This window comes from Carassius gibelio, chromosome B16 (genome assembly GCF_023724105.1).
Source record: "Carassius gibelio isolate Cgi1373 ecotype wild population from Czech Republic chromosome B16, carGib1.2-hapl.c, whole genome shotgun sequence".
Taxonomy (NCBI): domain Eukaryota; kingdom Metazoa; phylum Chordata; class Actinopteri; order Cypriniformes; family Cyprinidae; genus Carassius; species Carassius gibelio.
This window is the reverse complement of record NC_068411.1, coordinates 19,274,597-19,289,028: the sequence shown is the minus strand read 5'-3', so window position 1 is coordinate 19,289,028 and position 14,432 is coordinate 19,274,597.

Here is a 14,432-nt window from a genome sequence, read left to right as displayed (position 1 = left end):
AAACCACTCCTGTGTGAGAGACAACCCCAGGTTATACATCCAATAAGGTGAGTGTGTGGGTGTGAGAATCTGTGCTTGTGTGTGTGTTTATTGCAGGCCCAGTGACACTCAGTAAAAATACATAAAGTGAAGGTCAGAAGACAGCGGACCCCCTCACACCAATACAAAGGCAGTTTTCTAGTCTATGAAGCGACACACACGTTGTGTCTTTCAGTTTTGACTTTCAGAAATTTTAGAAAATGCAAAAAAGCATATTTCCAACATTCACTTATATATATATATATATATATAAACACACACACACACAGAACCAAATTAAGTGGGACAGAAAACAAGATATTTACTGTGTAAGAGTTCCATATCAGTTGTTGACACATATTTTATATTACTTGATTTATTGGTTTCATTCAATATTTGTTTATTTGTGCTCATTTCATTTTATATATAGATTTTTTCATAAATGTTTCCTTTGCATCATCTAATGCATCTAATAGGTCAATATTTAATAACAATAACATTAAATAACACTATTAAATGTAATCTTTAACTAACACAAAATGAGTATCAACTTTTCATACAGTACATAGTTTTTTGAATCCTTAATTTACTCATAGCATTTTAATGATCCATTTTCATTTTTATTGTTTTGTTTTTCATTTATTTAGACAAAATCGTTTAGAATTTTAATATCAGCCATTTAATGGTTATCGGACATAACAAATAATTACTTCACATAAGAAATAAACAATATAGTAAATAATTGCTGCTTATTGTATTGACCATAAATGTAATAGTGCATGCCTACACAATAGAAAAATTTCCAATCCAAGCTACATTTCTCAAACACGTTTTCTATAGGGGAAGATTTTAGTTAACAACAAAATCAATTTGTGTAAGTTTATCATATGGCTTTAAAACACTTTGAATATAATGTATTTGTTGTAGGAACTACTTTTATAATGTTTTTATGGAGCTCGATAGCCCTGAGTCCCCATGTGCATTTATATGGAAAAGAGCAAAGTGAAAATTCTTCAAACCTTCTTTTGTTTTACAAAAGAAAAAAAAAGTCATACTGGTTTGGAACAACATCAGAGTGAATATATTTATTTATTTATGGCTAAACTATCGCTTTATGATGAAGGAAGGGTATAAGAGTGACCCTCTTCTTTCCCCCTTTTCCTCTGTCCTGTTTTCAAACCATGGCAAACACAATCACTCACACAAACAACAGCATAATCTGTGCGTTGGTCTGACCTTAAGTTAACTGGTCACGTAGGACCAAACCGACAGGTTATACAAACACATATCATTCTACACACCACACACACATGTGAACACAAACTAAACCATGGCACTAAATCAGTGATAATGTGCTCATTCAGAGATGTGTCATTTTAATTGGTTCTATAAAAAGACAAACATGCATTCACACACACACACACACACACCAGAAGAAGAACAGCAGAGGGTCTTCTAATCAAGTCTGACAAGGCGTGCTGTATACACAAGGGCTGAGTTAGCAGAATATAGTCCTCCGTGCACGTCTTATTTCTGAAATAAAGTATTGCCCCCACACATTAAATCAATGGCTATGTTTGCATTATCCCCCTGTGTGCCTCTGAACTATTGCTCTGAAACATCCCGTATTACCCAGCCAGAGGAAGCCTCTCATCCCTTGTCAATTCCCCACTCAGCAGAGCCCTGCATATGAACAATTTTGGACTTTATCCAAAGATGCATATTGCCTCATCCTCAAAATATATTATTTATCTGCTGTAGGGAATAATACTGGGTTATGATTCTTCATGATTAATTGCAGTTTTGGCTATTTCCTTAAACCTCGGCATTCAACACAAAAACCACTGCCATGAAAGATAAGATATAAGTAAAAAAAAATTACTTTCTCCTTTTACGAAATATCTCAGTGGTGACAGTATTATTTAATAGATGGAGATTATTAAATACTATTATTAGCAGGCAAACCTCCTACTTGTTATAAACCTCTTTTAAAAGACTTAATGAATAATAACCTTTTAATAAATAAATAACACTAACAGGTCTCTAATTCAGATTTAAAATTCTAAAGATGCACAGATATTACTTTTATGGCCGATACCTATAATCTGATATTTTTTAATGATTTAGCTATTTTGTCTAAATATATTTGGAAAAATAAGGCACTATACATTAAAATAAATAGTTAAAATTAGGTGAATTTAAGCATTATAACATTATAGTGTACAGTATGTAAATTGGATATCCATTTTGAGATTTGATAAATATTACATTCAGGAGTGTTATGTCAGTGTTGTAAGTGAGGGTTACATGACAAAAAGCAAATAATTTGCAAAAGTACTGTAAAAATAGGGGAAATGAGCATGCATAATTAAAATAAAATAAATAAATAAATTTATGCATTTAGCAGACACTTTTATCCAAAGCGACTTACAGTAGTGCCTTCAGGCTATCAATTTTTTACCTGAAAATTAATTAATTCAATTAATTTGTTAATTAAATATTTAACACAAAAAAATAAATAACAATATGGTACTAATATACTTCACTATATTATATTCCCCATATGCAACATATTTTTAGTACATTGTTAAAAAGGGAGTACAGTTAAAGTAAACTTTCAAGCAAATAATTAAAAAATGTATGGCAATTCATGTCAGACGGGATTCTCATGTAACTATGCAGAGGAGGACACAGACCTGCCAGAAGTCACTTCTGCAATCTTTGAAATTTTGTAATCTATTTTCCTTTTTATAATAACTGATTACATTGCAACATTTCTGCTGTAGAATTATTTAATGTTGAGCAACATTACAGTAAGCCCTCTACAAACCAACATTATGACATTTAAGCTTTTATTTATTTAGAAAAAAAAATTTTTTAGTGAAGATGCAGGACAACCACCTAGAAGTGCGTTACAAAAGTCCAGTCCAGAGGTAATGAATGCATGAACTAGCTTTTCTGCTTTTCTCTGTCTTATGCCAATTGAATAGGAGAAAATTATTGCTCATCCAATCTTTTACATTTTTAACACACTCTGTTAGCTTAGATAATTTAGAAGTTTCATCTGGTTTCGTTGAGATTGCTGAGTATCATCAGCATAACAGTGGAAACCAATACCGTATTTTTTTATAATTTTACCAAGGAGCAACATGTATATTGAAAATAAAAGGGGACCTAAGGTGGATCCTTGTGGCACTCCATATTTTACTGGTGATAAATGAGATGACTCCCCACACAAAATGATAGCGATCAGGCAGGTAAGATCTAAACCATCTTAGAGCCTGCCCTTGAATACCTGTATAGTTTTGTAATCTATCTATGAGTATGTTGTGATCTATGGTGTCGAACACAGCACTAAGATCAAGTAAGACTAGAAATGAGATGCAGCCTTGATCTGACGCAAGAAGCAAGTCATTTGTAATTTTAACAAGTGCAGTTCCTGTGCTATGGTGGGGCCTGAAACCTGAAATTCTTCATACAGATCATTTTTTGCAGGAAGGAGCTCAATTGAATTTTAGACATGAATGGAAGATTTGAAATAGGCCTATAATTTGCCAATTCACTAGGATCTAGTTTTGGTTTCTTAATAAGAGGCTTAATAACCACCAGCTTGAATGGTTTTGGGAGGTGACCTAAAGATATCGACGAGTTAATAATACTGAGAAGCGGTTCTTCGGCTACAGGTTAGCCCTTCCTGTCCTATAGTTGTAAAGCACTTCAGTTTATCTTTGGGTGCGATGGATGAAACAGATGTGTTAGATGCTGTAGAATCTACATTCGCTATTGTATTTCATCAATATCTTTCAAACAAAAGCACAAAAACCAAGATAATGGCTAGAATATTCATACTTCACATCAAAACATTTCACATCTTAAAATTTATATTACTTTGAACAGAGCTCTGAATATGTGGATGGTTGTTAAAGCAGATGCAAACCCACTGAAACGCTCTCAGCAAATCAGTCACCGTTTGACGGGCCAAAAAGTGGTCTTTTATTCTCCGCAAAGTGAGAGGTTTAATTTTAGCCTGTTTTCTAAGAATACTAAAAGCACTTGAATGAAGCGGCAGATCAATTGACAGCTTAAAATCATGCAGAGAAATCGCCTAAGATGGTGTACAAGTTCAAAGAATCTCATTGTTAAGCTGATATTATGAATCAGCAGACAGCCAGGGTTAATGCAGACTAAAGCATGAATTCTCCATTCAGAGCACATGTATCTTTCAATTACTGCAGGAGTGAGTATGAATTTGTAACACTACATAATTACACTGCGGGTCATGCTCACTCTCACTGCATAAATATAACCTGGGAATGAACAATGGCAATTTCCATTTCACTGTTCATTATCAGGCTAATATAAAGTTGTTTTTGGTCTTAAGGGACCGAACGTGTAGCTACAAAGAGATTGTGATTTGTGTGCACTAGAATCACTGCTGTGGTGTTTGGGCAATTCTTCTTGGCTCATCAGGGTGCATGCTGAATATGAAATACATCACTAATGAATTACTGCCAAAGATTATTACAAGGTATATTAGTATCTGGAACGTCCCCCTGAGTGCGGTTTTGTTGGAAACCTGTAAGAGTTTGTGCTAGTCTTCATGAATGAGATAACAACATGCAGCACATAAAGACTGTCTGTGCCATTTAAACAAATTAGGTGGAAAAGCTAGCAAAATGCAAGTAAAAGTTATAGTCGATCTGAATTAAAGCTCATTTATACCGAAGAGGGACTCCATTATCTTTTAATCTTCCCTAATCTCTTCTTGGCCACGTGTTTCTCAGAGTTCTCTGAATAAATTGGTGCAGCTACATTATTACGCCCCCTGCCACCAAAGATAATGAGCTCAAATGATTGCTGGAATTCATGTCTAATCAGACATCTTTCTGAGGGGAGGGAGGAGTGAAGTCTAACGAAAAGTCCTATGATTTAGACATTTTGATATTCTCATAATTCTTAAGAAAATGTATTGCTTTAATTAATACTGCCATAAGTAGACGTCGATGCTACGTAAATAGTTGTTTAAACAAAAGCTATTGATACATTTTTGCAGGGCTCTGAACTTCAGACTTATAATGAAATAGAATCCCTGATGTTTTTCCAATTCATTCTAATTATTACAATCATTATAATTTAAAAAAGGCTGGTGAGTCAGTGTCTTAAGTACTTCATTATTAGTCTAACTTAATCATTTTCACTCTTAGTTCTGTTTTACAGCAGAAGCTTTTAAAATTCTAACTTTTTAATTAGAAAATATCAATGTATTGGTGTTTTAAAGAATCCAGCAACTGAAGAACTTATAAATGGAAATTTAACAGCTTTGGTGCGCAAAAAAAAAGTTCTTATCATCAACGCAAAACTATATTTTTGGAAACTGATACAAGGTAAAAGGCTTTGTTTGGGTCACTAAGTATGTTGTTGAATCTGTCTCTCTGTCTGCTTTGATGGATTATATAACTAATGTGGATCAGGAAAGAGAAAAAAGAGAAAAGACCTAAATAACATGAAAAAATCAGCTTTATCGTCAAAAGATTATGAATAAGATTTAGGAAGAAGCAAATCCAAGAGATTTTATTTATTTATCGTATCAGCTCTTAATAGATTGATCAGAAGGGCTGTTGTGTACAGAACATTTTTAATTCAACACCAGCAACTTTTACAGAACAACACAAAATTAAATGTACAGTGATTGATTTCAGTAAAAAAAAAGACATAAATGATCATCTAAGACTTGAATGGAAGAGTATGTATGTGCTCGCAAATGTATGCATGTGTGTGAGTCAGTCTTAATGGGTGACATCCTTCTAGTGCCAGGCAAAAGACAAAGCTGACATACACTGACAAAGCTCACATACACTGATACACACACACACACAAACACACTCAAATCTCTCATGGCACATCTCTAGCTCAGCTTCCTGGCACAAAACTGCAGTGTGTGTGTGTGTGTGTGTGTGTGTGTGTATTTCCTTGACAACGTGGTATCTCTCTTCTTATATATGATAAAATGAATGAAAATATCAGTCTTTGTGTGCTAAAGTCAATGTTTTGTGTGAGTTAAATGAATGCATTTGTTGGTGTGTGTTGTATGTGTGTGTTGGGGAGGTTGTTTTTAATATTTGTAGAAGAGCAATGAGGCCTAATGTGATAGGAGTGTGATTGGAAGAAAAAGTTAGAGTCAGCTCTTGTTCACAGTTACCCATAATGCACTACTCGCCCCCAAAGTGACAGACACTCATCTATAATACACAGAAAATTTTACAGTTTCTCTCTCTCTCTCTCTCTCACACACACACACACACACACACACAGAGAGAGAGAGAGACAGAGACACACACACACACACTCACACACACACACAAGTGTATAACACCAAAATTGAAGTGACACTCATAATGGAACATCAAGGATGTTTTAAATCTCCAGAGAAACATATAATTCAATTGTCTTCAACTGGTTAATTAGATGCATAGAAAATCGCATTTTGTAGTAAAAATACTGCAAGTAAAAAAAAAAAAAAAAGGGTGCTTTAAATACCTGAATGATGCACTTAAATAACTGAAAAAGCTAATGTTGGACACTTAATCCACTCAACTGTCGCAGCTTTAATCACTTCACGGAGGGGGAGGGGCTATCAGACTCCAGTTATTAATGACAAAATAACCTTATGAAATTCATACACTACATTGTTGAATACAGAGTGCATAAGTACATAGTATATAAGTGCATAGTGTATAGTGCGTCATTTTGGACGCAGTTATTGAGTCAGTAAGTAGCCTACTCAAGAACCAGATCAATTAGATTTCTGAGAGAATCAGTTAGACCAGTTTTGTGAACTGATAAACCAATTAATCGAAAAGAGTTATACTCAGTCTATATTACCTTTCTTTATATAGAAAAGGATGGCTAATTTTAATTATGTTTAAAATCAAAAGAAACAGTATTGAAAATGGTAAGTAAATTCATTTTTGGGTGAACTGTCCCTTTAAATGTCTCCCAATCATGGATTAAAACCATATTTTCCCATCTTCCAAAATGGTGTATTTGCTCTCTCTCTCTCTCTCTCTCTCTCTTTCTATGCAATGCATTATCAAATCATTAATGAAAAAAAAAAGATTCAGCAGTTTTGCACCAAAAAACTAGTATAATTTCCATCAAGAATTGCTCTCCAAACAAAGGGGGCCAAGTAGTTAAATCCCTTCGGGCCTGTTATCATGATTATGAGAATTCTGGGACTCAAGAGAGACTAAAGTGGAAGCATTTCAGCTGTCCATTAGGAATTTCCCATCTGGACACAAACCCAGCACAGCTGCAAACTCTCAGCCCGCAGAGAAGCGAGCAGGGGGTAGATGAGGTGAATTTTGTGGGGATGCTGTGATTAATTGTATTTTGAATGACAAGATAGAGACATGCAAAGAGAGGTAACATGAACAAGGAAGGCAATGTGTCTAGCTCACAAATGCCACTATTAATCACTCCTATTCTGTTATTCATATAAAGCTATATGAAGGAACCCGTTAATCCAATCCTGTTAATAATACTTCAAGGACATTCAAACGGCTGCTTCCATAACTAGCCTATATTTGTACTCTGACAACAAATTCTCTATGCATTAATATCTCCATCTTGCTTTAATCAAAATCCAGTAGAGATCTTAGACATCAAGTCAAGTATCCCTTTAAAATGTCCCTCCATAATGGATCGAACATAAAATCGGTTTACTAGCCACTTTGTTAGATAAACCTGTTCAACTGCTAATTAACACAAATCTAACGCAATCTAATCAGCCAATCACATGACAGCAACTCAATGCATTTAGACACGGTCAAGACGATCTGCTGAATGAGGCAGAAAGGTGATTTAAGTGACTTTGGCATGGTAGATGTGCCAGACAGGCTGGTCCGAGTATTTCAGAAACTGCTAATCTATTGGGATTTTCAGGCACAACCCTCTCCATGGTTTATAAAGAATGGTCAGAAAGAAAGAAAATATCCAGTGATGCCTTGCTTATGCCTTGTTGACGCCAGAGCTCAGAGAAAATGGCCAGACTGGTTCAAGCTGATAAAAAGGCAACAGTAACTTGTTATAACTGAGTACAGCTGCATGATTAATACTTAATAGTAATCTTATAATTACAAGTCACTGGGACAATAATGTATACTTTAGATATAAAAACTGATGTCTACAGTAGATATTTAGTTTGTAACAAACAATATTTGGGTTGTCAGGCTTTTGGATTTAGTTCTGTGGTAACAGAAAATAAAAAGCAAGGTTTTGAACAGAATGTGCTTAATGTGACACAGAAGTGGTCCCAAATGTTTTCAACAATAAGTCCAACACAATCTCAAGGATTTCTGAAATGCTGCACACACAGAGAAAAGCACATCATATTTTCTCTTTAGAGAACACAGGCCTGGGAGAGCTTTCAAAAAGATGTACTTTCCAATAACAAAGTCAATGACAAAATAACATATTCAATATTCATTCAGATTTCCACAGAAAATAAGTCAATAAACTAAAGCAATAACAAACAACACATATTCTTCAGATAAGTCTAAGTCTAAGAAGATAAGTCTAAGTCTAAAAGTTAACAGCTGGCCATCCATAATCTTATACTGAGAAGCACAGCAGGAAGGGATTGATCGATCATGAAAGCAGCCTTATGTGTGTGCGGACCGTGAGAGGTTCACGTCCGCCAGGCATTAATGTTAACATTTCTGCATGGCATGATAATCTAATTATGTGTGATGTATTCGATAACCATAACAAGACATCCTTGAAGATAGGCACAGGAGAACTGACCAATCAAATGATGAGGAAGGCCTGTGAATGTCAAGCTGAACAGATTGCATAGAGGGAGCTCACCTAAAAACACTGAACTGCTGTCCAAAAGTAAAACCTGAAGCCATAGACATTATGAGAACCATTGTAGGATCCTAGTTTAGGAAAAACAGCTAAATTAACATAGTAAATGATATAAACAGAACTGCAAAAAGGTTTCTGGGATGGTTAATATACTTTGGGGACAAAAGTGTCTAGAAATTAGGTAAATCTGCCAAAATCTCACTGTTTGGGCATATGGAGATGACATTTTAGTTGGAAAGAAAAAAAGAAAGAAAGAAAGAGAAAGAAAGAAAGAGAGAATACTTTTAATAATTGTATACAGAATAGATTTTCTAAAAATGCCTTTCTTAGTCTGTAGTAATTATAACAATCAGATCTAATTAGAAAAAAAAACTACTTTATGAGTTGGTAATTTTGTATGAAATCCTTTGATTTAGTTTTTATGAAAACAAACCTAGGTAATAAGGTCAACCCCAAAACTCAGTAATGTGTAAGCAGATCACACAAAAATATAAGAATGAGATTCAAATGAATTCAAATGAATTGCGAAATTCCAAAATATTCCAAAATAATTTGAATTGGCAGGAATGTATTTTGAATTATAATTCGTTTTATATTTTTAGGCCAAGTAAATGTAAATATTTAGTTTAGGCCAAGTAAATGTGTGTAAAGTTTGTGTGTGATCACAGAGCAAGTTAAAATCATATCGTAAATCAAAATAGGTATATAAAAGGGAATGTATCTCTAAAAAAAGACATTCATATATAATAACCAGTAAAGTCATAGCTCTCTTTTGAATGTCCATAATGCAAGATAATGCATACCTCAACAGCATATGGAATAAATAATACAGAAGTGTCTGCAAATCATTGTTTCTATGAAAGCATTGTGACAGGAAAATTTACAATTCTGACATACACTCAGGTCTTCTCTTTGAAGGAAGCCATATTTATCTCTGCTGCTTATTAATTGCCAACAGCTATGATAACATAACCTGCTTCAAAGTTCACATTACTATGTGCGATAATTTGACAGTAAATGTACAATCAATTCTAAAGCATGCAGCAATATTTGCATGAACAATTAAGCAGCCAGATATCTGGAAAGGTCAATCCCAACCAGGTCACAGGGTTAAAACACTTGAAGTGTGCAATTAACCTTGTGTGGAGAGAAAGAAAGAAAGAGTGATACACACAGAGACTGAGTGAGAGAGAGAGTGAGAGAGAGAGTGGGGGATGTAAAAAGAGGCAAATAATTACGCTAATGGAGAGGAATTAGATCAGTAGCATTTAGTGGAGAAAGCTGAGTAATTGAATTAACCAGGTTTTGAATAATTCCTCTTTCATTCTACCTATTTGCTCATTAAATGGATTTGCCATGGATAATTTAACCTGCTTCTCCCAAATTAATCAATGCGGTTGAAACTTCACTTCCGCTGTTGTAGTGCATCCCTTATCCGAGACAAAAATATGAAATCTATTTCCTATTTCATCAATTATACAATAAAAGAAAACAATAAAATACAGCCAATGATGTGATAATTATACTCTCTTCCTTTCCTCCATTCTTTTTCTCTCTCTTGCCTTCCGTTGGGTTTTGTCATGTTGCTTGTTGCCAGATTCCACCCACAACCCTTTTTTTTTTTTTTTTTTTTTTTTTTTGCCGGAGTAAATCTAGAATAAGTTTGTAATATAGTGTTTATTTAATAGTGTGAGCTGGGAATGTATTTTAGGTGTCTATGAGGCCGCTGTATTTAACAGTGGCATTGCTCCATATTGGCTGGATTCCGCCGCCCTCATTCTTGTCTGCTATTGTCTGTCTCATACATTGTTCTATTGTTTCTTTCCTTAGCCAAACACATATGCATAAACAACACACACAACACACATTTAGTCCCAGCGGAAACAGTCAGATGTTTCTCTTGGCCACATCCGTGATATCTTGTAAACATGAGTATTCTTTGTACACCTTACATGCCTTATTTAAGGGTAAGTTCACTAGAAAATGTACAGTTTTTGTTGTGGAGCACCTAATGATATGGGGATTTCTGAACTTCCGAGCTCCAAAACTACGAAAAAGGATCACAGAAATAATTGTATGACAACTTCTAAAGTCCAGTATAAGCAAAAGAACGTTATTCCCTGAAAATCTCCCTTCCGCCATTAAAACCTGCCATATCAACAGCAAACACGGGAATGTTATTGTTTACTCAGGTGCAGTTCAGTGAATTTTACCATATAAGGAGAAGAGGGAGGAAATTGCTAACATATGTCATTGCTTCTAGAAGTAGTGCACAAGATCCCGCGCTCCACCTGCAATACCTCTACAGATCTCTAGGGGTCACGCCACACAACTTTGAGAATCACTGATGATTGATAGTTAGTAGCAGTTTCTTTAACATTCATATTTCACATACTTGTTCTTATTATGTTTAATATATAAAACCTGTTCATTTCCTACTGCCATTACCATTACTGATCAGGATAGCAAAAATGTATTTATTATTAGGCAAAAATATGCCTAATAAACAGAGTGTGTCTTTGGGGAGAGGGGGAGGGGTGGGGGGCTGTAAAGCACATTTGCAAACAAATACATTCACACAAATTTAACCCACAGACACACAAATTTAATCATAGTTTGTGTCATTGTTGAGATCTCTTCACAAGATCTCCTCCATTTGCTCTTCCGTTGTTGTCTAGGAGACGCAAGTGAGATTTTTTTAAATATTTTTCTTTCTTTCCATGCTCTCTCCTTTCTTTGTGGTTTTATCTCTTTCTTCCACCGGAGAATATATATACAGTACATGAGCACAATTTATTAGTGACTGGACTACTCAAAGGCAGAAATTAAGATGGTAAATTCTGAACCTAAGCTCAATGTGTTACCTGACCTTTTACACAGCTCCAAAAACACATTTCCTAAAAAGAATGGGGGAACTTTTCCCACCACAGTAGGAAAACAAACACTGAAATTGTAGGAGTTCTTGGAATTCATAGTACACACACAGTTCAAAATCTTCCCTGATAAAGCCAGAATTGGTATGCTTCAGATTTTACTAGACAGATGTCATCTGTGTTCTCACAAACATTCTCTGCTCATACAAAACAAAAGTGGGAATTTAAGAGGTGAAATTGCTCAGCAACAGAAGCCAGGAAGAACATATTCTGACCAAAATCTGTTGTGTTCTGATGTCTGTATCTGTGAGTTAAAAAACTGTATCAGAACAGAGGAAGCAATTCCAGCTCTTCACATCAATTATGTAAGAAGATAACAGTCAGTAAACACTGTATTCTCCTGATACCTCCTTTAAAAACATGACAATATGTGCAAATGAACTCCCATGTTCATCGAGCTGTCAGAGAGTAACACACCACCATGTTTCCTCTCATTCTTCTTATAGTAAATCTGTCCCATCACGTCAGTGTCAATCCCACAGAGTGTAAATATCAACCGTGTGATTACTTTTTATATGTAATACTGCCATCACATACCGTTTAGCAATATTGGACTAAAATGAAAGAACGCATTCGGATGATGTCACATTCTGTACTCAATGAACCAAATAAACCCCAGATTTCAACACAGGAGCCAGAGCAGAAAACACTCCGGGTCGTGAGGTTCTGAAGAGGTTTGGGGGAGAGGGACATGACCTTAAATATTCCAGCTTGTGAATGACAATCGTCGTCCAAATATCATAATTGCCTATTCTTTCCTGTGAGTTACTCTGGTCTCATTTCTTTATGATATGAGATGCAAATGAGAAGATCCGTTCATGGCTGTGAGAGCTAGGAGGCTAACACTGTATTAAATTAAGTCTGACTTCACATATTAAGTCTGAGTTCACATATTGTAGAGTTTGTGACAGCAAACAGTGAATTTCAGATGGTTTCTTTTCAGGCAGGTTTTCTGAATGATTCTCACCACTCATGCCCTCACTAATGAATGCAACTATGACTGCATGCAGCTCACAAAAAACTCATGAATAAATAAAAACCAAAAATTGTGCCACAGTCCAGCATCACAGAAACACACTGACACATGCTAATTAATCAGAGTGTACTCAAAATCAACACTCGAAATGTCAACACCAAGCAACAGTCCACTTTTAAAAGAATATTCTGTACAAATCAAAAGCATTTGAGGCACAGTGTCAATTGCCACAAAAAAATATAAATATAATAATTTAAAAATACGTAATTAAAAAAGCCATCAATGGAAGCAAATAGGGGCCAATTTCTGGAAGACTTAACAGCAGAAATGTGAACCTGAATGAAAAGCACTCACCTTAATTCTTCTATTAAAACCTGTAAGGTAAGTTGCAAATCATTCTTTTTAAATGTACAATGATTTTTGGGTTCTAGGTGTTCCTAAAGGCAGTAAAATTGCATTTGGCTTCATACAGAAAAGCAGAGAAGTTATTTTCCCCAGTTTAACATAAAATACTTTGAGTGAGTATTTTACTTTTTATAGACTAGCCTTATTTATTTGTAATTATTTTTTTTACTTTTTAAAGGAAAAACAAATAGTGGTTATCAACATTATTCCACTACCATTTTAGATTGCACTTGTACTGAATGTGGAATTTTCCTTTAAAACCACAACCGTTCCGTGCCATCCACACATAAATATATGTACATCTGTGACATTTTAAGACACCAATCCCACGCATACCTGTACCATGTGTGCTTCTTTAGATCTGGGTCAGCGTTTCATTCAAAACAACCTTTAGAAAACAATCATCTGGATTAAATTTCTGATGCTTGCGTAGCATACCACACACACTCCTATTCAGGAGAGGCAAGCTGAAGGTGGCCCAGACTGCAGGTAGGCACATGCAGTTATAATTATAAATTACAAAGAAGTCTCTCAGCTCTAAGCCAGTACAGGAGTAATGATGAGATACAGTATGTGATGTATTGCTGGAGTCATGCTGTGACTGTGCCCCTTAAGTCTTAACCCTGGTAAGGTAGTCTTAATGTGGATACACATGAGGAACCTGCTGATCTATTAACGTCATCATAAATAATCTTCATGTGATTATTGCTGCTAGATGACACATCTGTGGGTTTCGCAGATGGGTGGAGGTGTGCAGCAGATCACGCATGCTGTGATAACTGTATTCAATGTATTTTTCACGATTCTGGGAGGAATAAATGTCACACAAACAAGTTTTTTATGAAGTGTATGAAGTAAAAAAGCTCACTCTGTTTATGGAAAGTCTTCCGGATGAATTTACAAACAACAAACAAAATGTATTTTTCCTTTTTGATTTATAGCAGAACATGGTTTGTCAGACCGTTGCAGTTATTCCACTATTGCGCAACTTACTTCCAGGCAGGCCTTGGCCTCAAAACACACAGGAGGTAAATCCAAGCAAACATTATGTGCCTTTCAACACCCACACAAACAGAGAGAGTTACAGTTACTCTGGAATTTCCACACTGGACTTTATCCATTACAAAAACAACCTCTCTCTCTTTTCCCAAATCTAAACCCCCACTGAGCTGCGGGCAGGTCACATGCTCATAAAAAAAAAAAAATTGCCTCTCTGTCACACACGTGCTTATAAA